At 54.7% G+C, this 12,293-nt stretch overlaps 14 non-coding genes and 1 pseudogene across 14 annotated transcripts; all 15 read right to left on the bottom strand.

Moving 5' to 3' along the window:
- Nucleotides 1–351: 351 nt before the first annotated feature.
- On the bottom strand, nucleotides 352–515 carry LOC137520166 (U1 spliceosomal RNA). Its single transcript, XR_011021504.1, has one exon. It is a non-coding gene; the product is annotated as a U1 spliceosomal RNA (small nuclear RNA).
- Nucleotides 516–919: 404 nt separating this feature from the next.
- Nucleotides 920–1,083, bottom strand: LOC137520164 (U1 spliceosomal RNA). The gene has a single exon (XR_011021502.1). It is a non-coding gene; the product is annotated as a U1 spliceosomal RNA (small nuclear RNA).
- Nucleotides 1,084–1,478: 395 nt separating this feature from the next.
- On the bottom strand, nucleotides 1,479–1,642 carry LOC137520163 (U1 spliceosomal RNA). Its single transcript, XR_011021501.1, has one exon. It is a non-coding gene; the product is annotated as a U1 spliceosomal RNA (small nuclear RNA).
- Nucleotides 1,643–2,046: 404 nt separating this feature from the next.
- LOC137520033 (U1 spliceosomal RNA) lies at nucleotides 2,047–2,210 on the bottom strand. The gene has a single exon (XR_011021400.1). It is a non-coding gene; the product is annotated as a U1 spliceosomal RNA (small nuclear RNA).
- A 404-nt stretch (nucleotides 2,211–2,614) lies between these two features.
- LOC137519899 (U1 spliceosomal RNA) lies at nucleotides 2,615–2,778 on the bottom strand. Its single transcript, XR_011021268.1, has one exon. It is a non-coding gene; the product is annotated as a U1 spliceosomal RNA (small nuclear RNA).
- Nucleotides 2,779–3,175: 397 nt separating this feature from the next.
- On the bottom strand, nucleotides 3,176–3,339 carry LOC137520162 (U1 spliceosomal RNA). Its single transcript, XR_011021500.1, has one exon. It is a non-coding gene; the product is annotated as a U1 spliceosomal RNA (small nuclear RNA).
- A 404-nt stretch (nucleotides 3,340–3,743) lies between these two features.
- LOC137520161 (U1 spliceosomal RNA) lies at nucleotides 3,744–3,907 on the bottom strand. Its single transcript, XR_011021499.1, has one exon. It is a non-coding gene; the product is annotated as a U1 spliceosomal RNA (small nuclear RNA).
- Nucleotides 3,908–4,303: 396 nt separating this feature from the next.
- Nucleotides 4,304–4,467, bottom strand: LOC137519954 (U1 spliceosomal RNA). Its single transcript, XR_011021320.1, has one exon. It is a non-coding gene; the product is annotated as a U1 spliceosomal RNA (small nuclear RNA).
- Nucleotides 4,468–4,872: 405 nt separating this feature from the next.
- Nucleotides 4,873–5,036, bottom strand: LOC137520021 (U1 spliceosomal RNA). The gene has a single exon (XR_011021388.1). It is a non-coding gene; the product is annotated as a U1 spliceosomal RNA (small nuclear RNA).
- Nucleotides 5,037–5,442: 406 nt separating this feature from the next.
- Nucleotides 5,443–5,606, bottom strand: LOC137520125 (U1 spliceosomal RNA). Its single transcript, XR_011021464.1, has one exon. It is a non-coding gene; the product is annotated as a U1 spliceosomal RNA (small nuclear RNA).
- Nucleotides 5,607–6,006: 400 nt separating this feature from the next.
- LOC137519995 (U1 spliceosomal RNA) lies at nucleotides 6,007–6,170 on the bottom strand. Its single transcript, XR_011021362.1, has one exon. It is a non-coding gene; the product is annotated as a U1 spliceosomal RNA (small nuclear RNA).
- Nucleotides 6,171–6,565: 395 nt separating this feature from the next.
- LOC137519999 (U1 spliceosomal RNA) lies at nucleotides 6,566–6,729 on the bottom strand. The gene has a single exon (XR_011021365.1). It is a non-coding gene; the product is annotated as a U1 spliceosomal RNA (small nuclear RNA).
- A 404-nt stretch (nucleotides 6,730–7,133) lies between these two features.
- LOC137520030 (U1 spliceosomal RNA) lies at nucleotides 7,134–7,297 on the bottom strand. Its single transcript, XR_011021397.1, has one exon. It is a non-coding gene; the product is annotated as a U1 spliceosomal RNA (small nuclear RNA).
- Nucleotides 7,298–7,701: 404 nt separating this feature from the next.
- Nucleotides 7,702–7,865, bottom strand: LOC137520034 (U1 spliceosomal RNA). Its single transcript, XR_011021401.1, has one exon. It is a non-coding gene; the product is annotated as a U1 spliceosomal RNA (small nuclear RNA).
- Nucleotides 7,866–9,148: 1,283 nt separating this feature from the next.
- LOC137520042 (U1 spliceosomal RNA) lies at nucleotides 9,149–9,324 on the bottom strand (annotated as a pseudogene).
- Nucleotides 9,325–12,293: the final 2,969 nt, after the last annotated feature.

Raw genomic sequence — 12,293 nt, 5'->3', positions numbered from 1 at the left:
GGGGGCGACTTTGCGAAGCGCTCGCTCGCTCACTCTCTCCCTTGATCGGCACTGAACGCGGGAAACACAGCCCACGGGAAAGCTCCGCCGCACTTGCCCAGAGCTACAGTTAGCCGCAAACACCAGAAAATGCCATAAACCGGGCACTCGGCCGGAGCGCAGTGAGCCCTGAGGATTTGCATAGAGTGATGATGTCACAGAAGCAGCCACACCCAGCCCCTGTGAAGGATGAAAAAAGCCTTCTCTGTCGCAGTGCAGATAAAGGACCGAGTCCCGCATGCTCTCCCCACTGTCCCCAGCCAGCAAGGGATCCTCAGCGGCACGCCTGCTCTGTCGTTAACCGGTGCTCATCAGGGGAAAGCGCGAACGCAGTCCCCCACTACCACAAATTATGCAGTCGAGTTTCCCGCATTTGGGGAAATCGCAGGGGTCAACCTGCCCGGAGTGCAATGGACGGGCCTCACCCTGGGAGAACCACCTTCGTGATCATGGTATCTCCCCTGCCAGGTAAGTATGAGTTGCTCTTGCACGCAGGCAGGCCGCCGGTTGCAGCCCTCGCTGCCCAGCAGGGGGCGACTTTGCGAAGCGCTCGCTCGCTCACTCTCTCCCTTGATCGGCACTGAACGCGGGAAACACAGCCCACGGGAAAGCTCCGCCGCACTTGCCCAGAGCTACAGTTAGCCGCAAACACCAGAAAATGCCATAAACCGGGCACTCGGCCGGAGCGCAGTGAGCCCTGAGGATTTGCATAGAGTGATGATGTCACAGAAGCAGCCACACCCAGCCCCTGTGAAGGATGAAAAAAGCCTTCTCTGTCGCAGTGCAGATAAAGGACCGAGTCCCGCATGCTCTCCCCACTGTCCCCAGCCAGCAAGGGATCCTCAGCGGCACGCCTGCTCTGTCGTTAACCGGTGCTCATCAGGGGAAAGCGCGAACGCAGTCCCCCACTACCACAAATTATGCAGTCGAGTTTCCCGCATTTGGGGAAATCGCAGGGGTCAACCTGCCCGGAGTGCAATGGACGGGCCTCACCCTGGGAGAACCACCTTCGTGATCATGGTATCTCCCCTGCCAGGTAAGTATGAGTTGCTCTTGTACGCAGGCAGGCCGCCGGTTGCAGCCCTCGCTGCCCAGCAGGGGGCGACTTTGCGAAGCGCTCGCTCGCTCACTCTCTCCCTTGATCGGCACTGAACGCGGGAAACACAGCCCACGGGAAAGCTCCGCCGCACTTGCCCAGAGCTACAGTTAGCCGCAAACACCAGAAAATGCCATAAACCGGGCACTCGGCCGGAGCCCTGAGGATTTGCATAGAGTGATGATGTCACAGAAGCAGCCACACCTAGCCCCTGTGAAGGATGAAAAAAGCCTTCTCTGTCGCAGTGCAGATAAAGGACCGAGTCCCGCATGCTCTCCCCACTGTCCCCAGCCAGCAAGGGATCCTCAGCGGCACGCCTGCTCTGTCGTTAACCGGTGCTCATCAGGGGAAAGCGCGAACGCAGTCCCCCACTACCACAAATTATGCAGTCGAGTTTCCCGCATTTGGGGAAATCGCAGGGGTCAACCTGCCCGGAGTGCAATGGACGGGCCTCACCCTGGGAGAACCACCTTCGTGATCATGGTATCTCCCCTGCCAGGTAAGTATGAGTTGCTCTTGCACGCAGGCAGGCCGCCGGTTGCAGCCCTCGCTGCCCAGCAGGGGGCGACTTTGCGAAGCACTCGCTCGCTCACTCTCTCCCTTGATCGGCACTGAACGCGGTAAAAACAGCCCACGGGAAAGCTCCGCCGCACTTGCCCAGAGCTACAGTTAGCCGCAAACACCAGAAAATGCCATAAACCGGGCACTCGGCCGGAGTGCAGTGAGCCCTGAGGATTTGCATAGAGTGATGATGTCACAGAAGCAGCCACACCCAGCCCCTGTGAAGGATGAAAAAAGCCTTCTCTGTCGCAGTGCAGATAAAGGACCGAGTCCCGCATGCTCTCCCCACTGTCCCCAGCCAGCAAGGGATCCTCAGCGGCACGCCTGCTCTGTCGTTAACCGGTGCTAATCAGGCGAAAGCGCGAACGCAGTCCCCCACTACCACAAATTATGCAGTCGAGTTTCCCGCATTTGGGGAAATCGCAGGGGTCAACCTGCCCGGAGTGCAATGGACGGGCCACACCCTGGGAGAACCACCTTCGTGATCATGGTGTCTCCCCTGCCAGGTAAGTATGAGTTGGTCTTGCACGCAGGCAGGCCGCCAGTTGCAGCCCTCGCTGCCTAGCAGGGGGCGACTTTGCGAAGCGCTCGCTCGCTCACTCTCTCCCTTGATCGGCACTGAACGCGGGAAACACAGCCCACGGGAAAGCTCTGCCGCACTTGCCCAGAGCTACAGTTAGCCGCAAACACCAGAAAATGCCATAAACCGGGCACTCGGCCGGAGCGCAGTGAGCCCTGAGGATTTGCATAGAGTGATGATGTCACAGAAGCAGCCACACCCAGCCCCTGTGAAGGATGAAAAAAGCCTTCTCTGTCGCAGTGCAGATAAAGGACCGAGTCCCGCATGCTCTCCCCACTGTCCCCAGCCAGCAAGGGATCCTCAGCGGCACGCCTGCTCTGTCGTTAACCGGTGCTCATCAGGGGAAAGCGCGAACGCAGTCCCCCACTACCACAAATTATGCAGTCGAGTTTCCCGCATTTGGGGAAATCGCAGGGGTCAACCTGCCCAGAGTGCAATGGACGGGCCTCACCCTGGGAGAACCACCTTCGTGATCATGGTATCTCCCCTGCCAGGTAAGTATGAGTTGCTCTTGCACGCAGGCAGGCCGCCGGTTGCAGCCCTCACTGCCCAGCAGGGGGCGACTTTGCGAAGCGCTCGCTCGCTCACTCTCTCCCTTGATCGGCACTGAACGCGGGAAACACAGCCCACGGGAAAGCTCCGCCGCACTTGCCCAGAGCTACAGTTAGCCGCAAACACCAGAAAATGCCATAAACCGGGCACTCGGCCGGAGCCCTGAGGATTTGCATAGAGTGATGATGTCACAGAAGCAGCCACACCTAGCCCCTGTGAAGGATGAAAAAACCCTTCTCTGTCGCAGTGCAGATAAAGGACCGAGTCCCGCATGCTCTCCCCACTGTCCCCAGCCAGCAAGGGATCCTCAGCGGCACGCCTGCTCTGTCGGTAACCGGTGCTCTCATCAGGGGAAAGCGCGAACGCAGTCCCCCACTACCACAAATTATGCAGTCGAGTTTCCCGCATTTGGGGAAATCGCAGGGGTCAACCTGCCCGGAGTGCAATGGACGGGCCTCACCCTGGGAGAACCACCTTCGTGATCATGGTATCTCCCCTGCCAGGTAAGTATGAGTTGCTCTTGCACGCAGGCAGGCCGCCGGTTGCAGCCCTCGCTGCCCAGCAGGGGGCGACTTTGCGAAGCGCTCGCTCGCTCACTCTCTCCCTTGATCGGCACTGAACGCGGGAAACACAGCCCACGGGAAAGCTCCGCCGCACTTACCCAGAGCTACAGTTAGCCGCAAACACCAGAAAATGCCATAAACAGGGCACTCGGCCGGAGCGCAGTGAGCCCTGAGGATTTGCATAGAGTGATGATGTCACAGAAGCAGCCACACCCAGCCCCTGTGAAGGATGAAAAAAGCCTTCTCTGTCGCAGTGCAGATAAAGGACCGAGTCCCGCATGCTCTCCCCACTGTCCCCAGCCAGCAAGGGATCCTCAGCGGCACGCCTGCTCTGTCGTTAACCGGTGCTCATCAGGGGAAAGCGCGAACGCAGTCCCCCACTACCACAAATTATGCAGTCGAGTTTCCCGCATTTGGGGAAATCGCAGGGGTCAACCTGCCCGGAGTGCAATGGACGGGCCTCACCCTGGGAGAACCACCTTCGTGATCATGGTATCTCCCCTGCCAGGTAAGTATGAGTTGCTCTTGCACGCAGGCAGGCCGCCGGTTGCAGCCCTCGCTGCCCAGCAGGGGGCGACTTTGCGAAGCGCTCGCTCTCTCCCTTGATCGGCACTGAACGCGGGAAACACAGCCCACGGGAAAGCTCCGCCGCACTTGCCCAGAGCTACAGTTAGCCACAAACACCAGAAAATGCCATAAACCGGGCACTCGGCCGGAGCGCAGTGAGCCCTGAGGATTTGCATAGAGTGATGATGTCACAGAAGCAGCCACACCCAGCCCCTGTGAAGGATGAAAAAAGCCTTCTCTGTCGCAGTGCAGATAAAGGACCGAGTCCCGCATGCTCTCCCCACTGTCCCCAGCCAGCAAGGGATCCTCAGCGGCACGCCTGCTCTGTCGTTAACCGGTGCTCATCAGGGGAAAGCGCGAACGCAGTCCCCCACTACCACAAATTATGCAGTCGAGTTTCCCGCATTTGGGGAAATCGCAGAGGTCAACCTGCCCGGAGTGCAATGGACGGGCCTCACCCTGGGAGAACCACCTTCGTGATCATGGTATCTCCCCTGCCAGGTAAGTATGAGTTGCTCTTGCACGCAGGCAGGCCGCCGGTTGCAACCCTCGCTGCCCAGCAGGGGGCGACTTTGCGAAGCGCTCGCTCGCTCACTCTCTCCCTTGATCGGCACTGAACGCGGGAAACACAGCCCACGGGAAAGCTCCGCCGCACTTGCCCAGAGCTACAGTTAGCCGCAAACACCAGAAAATGCCATAAACCGGGCACTCGGCCGGAGCGCAGTGAGCCCTGAGGATTTGCATAGAGTGATGATGTCACAGAAGCAGCCACACCCAGCCCCTGTGAAGGATGAAAAAAAGCCTTCTCTATCGCAGTGCAGATAAAGGACCGAGTCCCGCATGCTCTCCCCACTGTCCCCGGCCAGCAGGGGATCCTCAGCGGCACGCCTGCTCTGTCGTTAACCGGTGCTCATCAGGGGAAAGCGCGAACGCAGTCCCCCACTACCACAAATTATGCAGTCGAGTTTCCCGCATTTGGGGAAATCGCAGGGGTCAACCTGCCCGGAGTGCAATGGACGGGCCTCACCCTGGGAGACCCACCTTCATAATCATGGTATCTCCCCTGCCAGGTAAGTATGAGTTGCTCTTGCACGCAGGCAGGCCACCGGTTGCAGCCCTCGCTGCCCAGCAGGGGGCGACTTTGTGAAGCGCTCGCTCGCTCACTCTCTCCCTTGATCGGCACTGAACGCGGGAAACACAGCCCACGGGAAAGCTCCGCCGCACTTGCCCAGAGCTACAGTTAGCCGCAAACACCAGAAAATGCCATAAACCGGGCACTCGGCCGGAGCGCAGTGAGCCCTGAGGATTTGCATAGAGTGATGATGTCACAGAAGCAGCCACACCCAGCCCCTGTGAAGGATGAAAAAAGCCTTCTCTGTCGCAGTGCAGATAACGGACCGAGTCCCGTATGCTCTCCCCACTGTCCCCAGCCAGCAAGGGATCCTCAGCGGCACGCCTGCTCTGTCGTTAACCGGTGCTCTCATCAGGGGAAAGCGCAAACGCAGTCCCCCACTACCACAAATTATGCAGTCGAGTTTCCCGCATTTGGGGAAATCGCAGGGGTCAACCTGCCCGAAGTGCAATGGACAGGCCTCACCCTGGGAGAACCACCTTCGTGATCATGGTATCTCCCCTGCCAGGTAAGTATGAGTTGCTCTTGCACGCAGGCAGGCCGCCGGTTGCAGCCCTCGCTGCCCAGCAGGGGGCGACTTTGCGAAGCGCTCGTTCACTCTCTCCCTTGATCGGCACTGAACGCGGGAAACACAGCCCACGGGAAAGCTCCGCCGCACTTACCCAGAGCTACAGTTAGCCGCAAACACCAGAAAATGCCATAAACCGGGCACTCGGCCGGAGCGCAGTGAGCCCTGAGGATTTGCATAGAGTGATGATGTCACAGAAGCAGCCACACCCAGCCCCTGTGAAGGATGAAAAAAGCCTTCTCTGTCGCAGTGCAGATAAAGGACCGAGTCCCGCATGCTCTCCCCACTGTCCCCAGCCAGCAAGGGATCCTCAGCGGCACGCCTGCTCTGTCGTTAACCGGTGCTCATCAGGGGAAAGCGCGAACGCAGTCCCCCACTACCACAAATTATGCAGTCGAGTTTCCCGCATTTGGGAAAATCGCAGGAGTCAACCTGCCCGGAGTGCAATGGACGGGCCTCACCCTGGGAGAACCACCTTCGTGACCATGGTATCTCCCCTGCCAGGTAAGTATAAGTTGCTCTTGCACGCAGGCAGGCCGCCGGTTGCAGCCCTCACTGCCCAGCAGGGGGCGACTTTGCGAAGCGCTCGCTCGCTCACTCTCTCCCTTGATCGGCACTGAACGCGGGAAACACAGCCCACGGGAAAGCTCCGCCGCACTTGCCCAGAGCTACAGTTAGCCGCAAACACCAGAAAATGCCATAAACCGGGCACTCGGCCGGAGCCCTGAGGATTTGCATAGAGTGATGATGTCACAGAAGCAGCCACACCTAGCCCCTGTGAAGGATGAAAAAAGCCTTCTCTGTCGCAGTGCAGATAAAGGACCGAGTCCCGCATGCTCTCCCCACTGTCCCCAGCCAGCAAGGGATCCTCAGCGGCACGCCTGCTCTGTCGTTAACCGGTGCTCATCAGGGGAAAGCGCGAACGCAGTCCCCCACTACCACAAATTATGCAGTCGAGTTTCCCGCATTTGGGGAAATCGCAGGGGTCAACCTGCCCGGAGTGCAATGGACGGGCCACACCCTGGGAGAACCACCTTCGTGATCATGGTATCTCCCTTGCCAGGTAAGTATGAGTTGCTCTTGCACGCAGGCAGGCCGCCGGTTGCAGCCCTCGCTGCCCAGCAGGGGGCGACTTTGCGAAGCACTCGCTCGCTCACTCTCTCCCTTGATCGGCACTGAACGCGGTAAAAACAGCCCACGGGAAAGCTCCGCCGCACTTGCCCAGAGCTACAGTTAGCCGCAAACACCAGAAAATGCCATAAACCGGGCACTCGGCCGGAGCGCAGTGAGCCCTGAGGATTTGCATAGAGTGATGATGTCACAGAAGCAGCCACACCCAGCCCCTGTGAAGGATGAAAAAAGCCTTCTCTGTCGCAGTGCAGATAAAGGACCGAGTCCCGCATGCTCTCCCCACTGTCCCCAGCCAGCAAGGGATCCTCAGCGGCACGCCTGCTCTGTCGTTAACCGGTGCTAATCAGGCGAAAGCGCGAACGCAGTCCCCCACTACCACAAATTATGCAGTCGAGTTTCCCGCATTTGGGGAAATCGCAGGGGTCAACCTGCCCGGAGTGCAATGGACGGGTCACACCCTGGGAGAACCACCTTCGTGATCATGGTGTCTCCCCTGCCAGGTAAGTATGAGTTGGTCTTGCACGCAGGCAGGCCGCCGGTTGCAGCCCTCGCTGCCCAGCAGGGGGCGACTTTGCGAAGCGCTCGCTCGCTCACTCTCTCCCTTGATCGGCACTGAACGCGGGAAACACAGCCCACGGGAAAGCTCCGCCGCACTTGCCCAGAGCTACAGTTAGCCGCAAACACCAGAAAATGCCATAAACCGGGCACTCGGCCGGAGCGCAGTGAGCCCTGAGGATTTGCATAGAGTGATGATGTCACAGAAGCAGCCACACCCAGCCCCTGTGAAGGATGAAAAAAGCCTTCTCTGTCGCAGTGCAGATAAAGGACCGAGTTCCGCATGCTCTCCCCACTGTCCCCAGCCAGCAAGGGATCCTCAGCGGCATGCCTGCTCTGTCGTTAACCGGTGCTCATCAGGGGAAAGCGCGAACGCAGTCCCCCACTACCACAAATTATGCAGTAGAGTTTCCCGCATTTGGGGAAATCGCAGGGGTCAATCTGCCCAGAGTGCAATGGACGGGCCTCACCCTGGGAGAACCACCTTCGTGATCATGGTATCTCCCCTGCCAGGTAAGTATGAGTTGCTCTTGCACGCAGGCAGGCCGCCGGTTGCAGCCCTCGCTGCCCAGCAGGGGGCGACTTTGCGAAGCGCTCGCTCGCTCACTCTCTCCCTTGATCGGCACTGAACGCGGGAAACACAGCCCACGGGAAAGCTCCGCCGCACTTGCCCAGAGCTACAGTTAGCCGCAAACACCAGAAAATGCCATAAACCGGGCACTCGGCCGGAGCGCAGTGAGCCCTGAGGATTTGCATAAAGTGATGATGTCACAGAAGCAGCCACACCCAGCCCCTGTGAAGGATGAAAAATGAGTGATTCGGATCGCAAAAGGGGCGGGGCCAGGAGCAACACACCCCCCTCTCAGCGGGCAGCGGGGTCCTGGAAGCAGAGCTGAGATGGATCGCTCTGTTGGAGGGGAGGCAGCCTTGCAGGGAGACAGGTAGCTGAGAGAGAGGGGACATGGGTGCCACTGCCAGATATGTGTAGAGCACACATACTGGCTATAATGTGCTGCTCATTATAGGCTGTCTGTTCCGTAGTTGTGCACAGTGAACACATTGGAAGCTTTTGGCTCAGCACAGCACAGCTCAGTAACTTTGCAGGCACTGTGACTGCAGGGCAATATGATCCTCCTGCACTCGGCACTAAACAGCTGCACTTCACTTCTGGGAATGCTTTCTTTCACTGTGCGACGTTTGCATACAGATGAACATATAGGTGAAATATATGTAAAGCGTATGACTGCAGCATGTGGGTATTGTGTGCAAGCAAACATTTCTGCTCTCTGCTCGTCCCTCCTCCCTTCTCTGTCCACTCTCTGCCCTCTGTCCATCTTCTCCCCTTCTCTGTGTGTCCACCCCCCTCTCCTTCTCCTGTCCTGCTAGTCATTTCTAGTGTTGGGCCGAACAGTTCACCTGGCGAACCTCTCTGGGCCTCTTACTACTTCCGGGTCGCAATGATCCGGAGTAGTACGCCTGCGCTGCCCGGCGGAGCGCATTCTAGATCGCGCTCCTGTTGCCGGGCACTCTCTGCGCATGAGCGTGATGTCACTCATGATGTCACGCACATGCGCAGAGAGTACCCAGCAACAGGAGCGCGATCTAGGACGCGCTCCGCCGGGCAGCGCAGGCGTACTACTCCGGGTCATTGCGACCCGGAAGTAGTAAGACGCCCATGGATTTAGAGATGTTCGCCATCTCTAGTCATTTCACCCCCTGAATGCTTCGGTAGTAAAATGATCCGAGATTCGGATCAAAGATACGGATCTTTTCAATGATCCGATTCGAATCATCCGGATCATTGAAAAGATCCGAACTTCCCATCTCTAGAATGCAGTCCCCCACTACCACAAATTATGCAGTGGAGTTTCCCGCATTTGGGGAAATCGCAGGGGTCAACCTGCCCAGGGTGCAATGGACGGGCCTTACCCTGGGAGAACCACCTTTGTGATCATGGTATCTCACCTTCCAGGTAAGTATGAGTTGCTCTTGCACGCAGGCAGGCCATCGGTTGCAGCCCTCCCTGCCCAGCAGGTGCGACTTCGCGAGGCGCTCGCTCGCTCTCTCCTTTGATCGGCACTGAACGCGGGAAACACAGCCCACGGGAAAGCTCCGCCGCACTCGCCCTGAGCTAGAGTTAGCCGCAAACACCAGAAAATGCCATAAACCGGGCACTCGGCCGGAGCACAGTGAGCCCTGAGGATTTGCATAAAGTGATGATGTCACAGAAGCAGCCACACCCAGCCTCTGTGAAGGATGAAAAAGCCTTCTCTGTCGCAGTGCAGATAAAGGACCAAGTCCCGCAGCGTACGTTAAAAAGGGGCGCTGGGAAAAAAGGGCGCCGGGTTTTAAACGATAAACATGGATAACGTTTAAAAATATAATGTACTATATTTCGTTTAAAAATAATGTTTTATAAAGTTATAAATCATTAAATAATGTGCATGAAATTGGCAATTGTGAAAACGTTAATCTTCCGTTTAAAAAGTGAAACGTATAATAACGTTTTAAAAAAAATAGTAAGTAACCCTCCCTGTACCTACCCCTAACCCCTAGACCCCCGTGTTGGTGCCTAAACCTAAGACCCCCCTGGTGGTGCCTAAACCTAAGACTCCCCCTGATGGTGCCTAAACCTAAGACTCCCCTGGTGGTGCCTAAACCTAAGACTCCCCTGGTGGTGCCTAAACCTAAGACCCCCCTGTTGATGCCTAAACCTAAGACCCCCCTGGTGGTGCCTAAACCTAAGACCCCCCTGTGATAAGCATTAATAAAAAAAATATTGTGCTGTTTTTCGTTTAAAAATAATGTTTTAAAAAAGATTGTACTGTTTTTCGTTTAAAAATAATGTTTAAAAAATTATAAATCATAAAATAATGTGTAATCATGAGAAGCAGTTATAAAACAGTAAAAGTCTCCGGGCGCCGCTTATAAAACGTTATTTTTCTCCGGCGCCCTTTTTTCCTGTCGGGCGCCCATTAAACGATATTTATTATGGGAGTGAATGGCGGCGCCCGATTTGTCCACTTGCCTCAGGCGCCCGAATTTACTGTTACCAGCAAGGGATCTGCAGTTATCTGCAAAAGATCTGTTCCTGCAAAAGAGCCATTCCTGCAAAATGCATTCATAGTCTATGAGATCTGCAGATCATCATACACACCTTGTTTAACAGACTTCATCTGCATATCTGGCAATCATCTGCAGATCTTAAAATCCATCCTGGTGGATCTGATCTGCAGATGATCTGCAGATGATTGTCTGTTAAACCAAGTGTGTATGAGGATCTGCAGATATCATAGACTATGAATGCATTTTGCAGGAATGGATCTTTTGCAGGAACAGATCTTTTGCAGATAATGATCTTCTGAGTGTGTACGGGCAGCTTTGTGTGCAGCATCCTGCAAAGATTTTATTTGATGGGGAGTGCAGCTCCATAGAATAGACTGTGTAGAGTATGGCTCTCATACTACATGGAAGGGGGTAAAATTAGTCTGTGATCTTGCCTTTTCCAAAAACTTTTATCTCAAGTGTGTATGAACCATTAATGTCTTCAGGGGGCCGGTAGATGCCCCAAGTAAGTGTCCATTTTTCTTTTTAAAAACCCCCACTGTACTCCTTTAATAGATCCTGTGTGTTGCTTTGGTGGTAAATAAATGAAGCTCAGATTTACAGAATACCCAGCATGCTCAGGGAGAATCAGATGGACAGGCCATAAAATGTTAGCTCTTAAAGAGACACTGAAGCAAACTAATTTTGCCCATTTTACCTTATAATTCGCTTCAGTGCTCTCATGACAAGTAAATCGCTGCGTCCCCGCCGCAAAACGAGGGCTGCAGAGCCCACAAATCCCTCTGCAAATATCCACGACCAACTTGGTCATGGATTTTGCTGCACTGAGAGGCAGAGCTTCCAGCTTCATCTCTGCCCCTCCTGCCGTCAATCACCGCACGGATCGCCGCCTCTCCCGGGCCCTCTCTGTGAACGAAGAGTGAGATGGGCGGGGAAAGGCGGCGATCTGTCGCGATTGACATTAGGTTCAGCTCTGCCCCTTCCAGGAAATGCTGGCTGGATTGCCCCCCGGGGATTTGGGGGCTCCCCAGCCCACGTTTTGCGTCGGGGACACAGCGATTTACATGTCATGAGAGCACTGAAGCGAATTATAAGGTAAAATGGGCAAAATTAGTTCACTTCAGTGTCTCTTTAACTGGTAACTTAACTCTGGAGGGGATAAGGCCCCTTGCTTGCTAAACCTCTCTCTTTAGGTGGGGAAAAGTTATTTTATCATCTTGCACGAGTCTACATATCATGTCTTAAAACAGAATTAAAAGTAAAATATATCAGTGAAGTTGACACATAGCTTGCTATACTAGCAGCCAGGCTTGAACAGAATGTACAGTGCAGGGAAATTTTTTATTAAACCATGACTCAAAAAGCATACAACCGAAATAAATAAATTAAAAGTATGCCATCCACGAAAAACTCAGATCTTACATGAAATCTTCAAATAACAGAAGTATATATGGCATAATCATACTTTCAGTATAACAAGAAATACATCATAAAGAAAACAAAGTATCGCTGATACCTATCGACCACTGCTGAGGAAGTGTCACTCACACACACTCATACTAACAACGCAACCAGACCAAAAGGGAAATAAAAACACATAGCATGAACCATCCCCAAAAAAGGACAAAGACAACACCAACACTACAACAGTCATACCCACAAGAAAAAAAAATAAAGGAAAAATAAAACATACAACATACACCACCACCAAAAAGTGAAAAAGACAACACCTACACTACACCAATCGTACCTACATTCACACAGTTGGGACTTTTACGCCCAATATAAGCTCAGTCCTGAAGATACACAAGACTAAAGACAATACACAAGATAAGACTAAAAGAAAAAAAAAAAAAAAAAAAAACAGACAGGACAAAACCTCA

This window comes from Hyperolius riggenbachi, chromosome 5 (genome assembly GCF_040937935.1).
Source record: "Hyperolius riggenbachi isolate aHypRig1 chromosome 5, aHypRig1.pri, whole genome shotgun sequence".
In the NCBI taxonomy this organism is placed as follows: Eukaryota; Metazoa; Chordata; class Amphibia; order Anura; family Hyperoliidae; genus Hyperolius; species Hyperolius riggenbachi.
The sequence above is the reverse complement of the archived record's forward strand: the minus strand, read 5'-3'. Positions and strand labels throughout refer to the sequence as shown.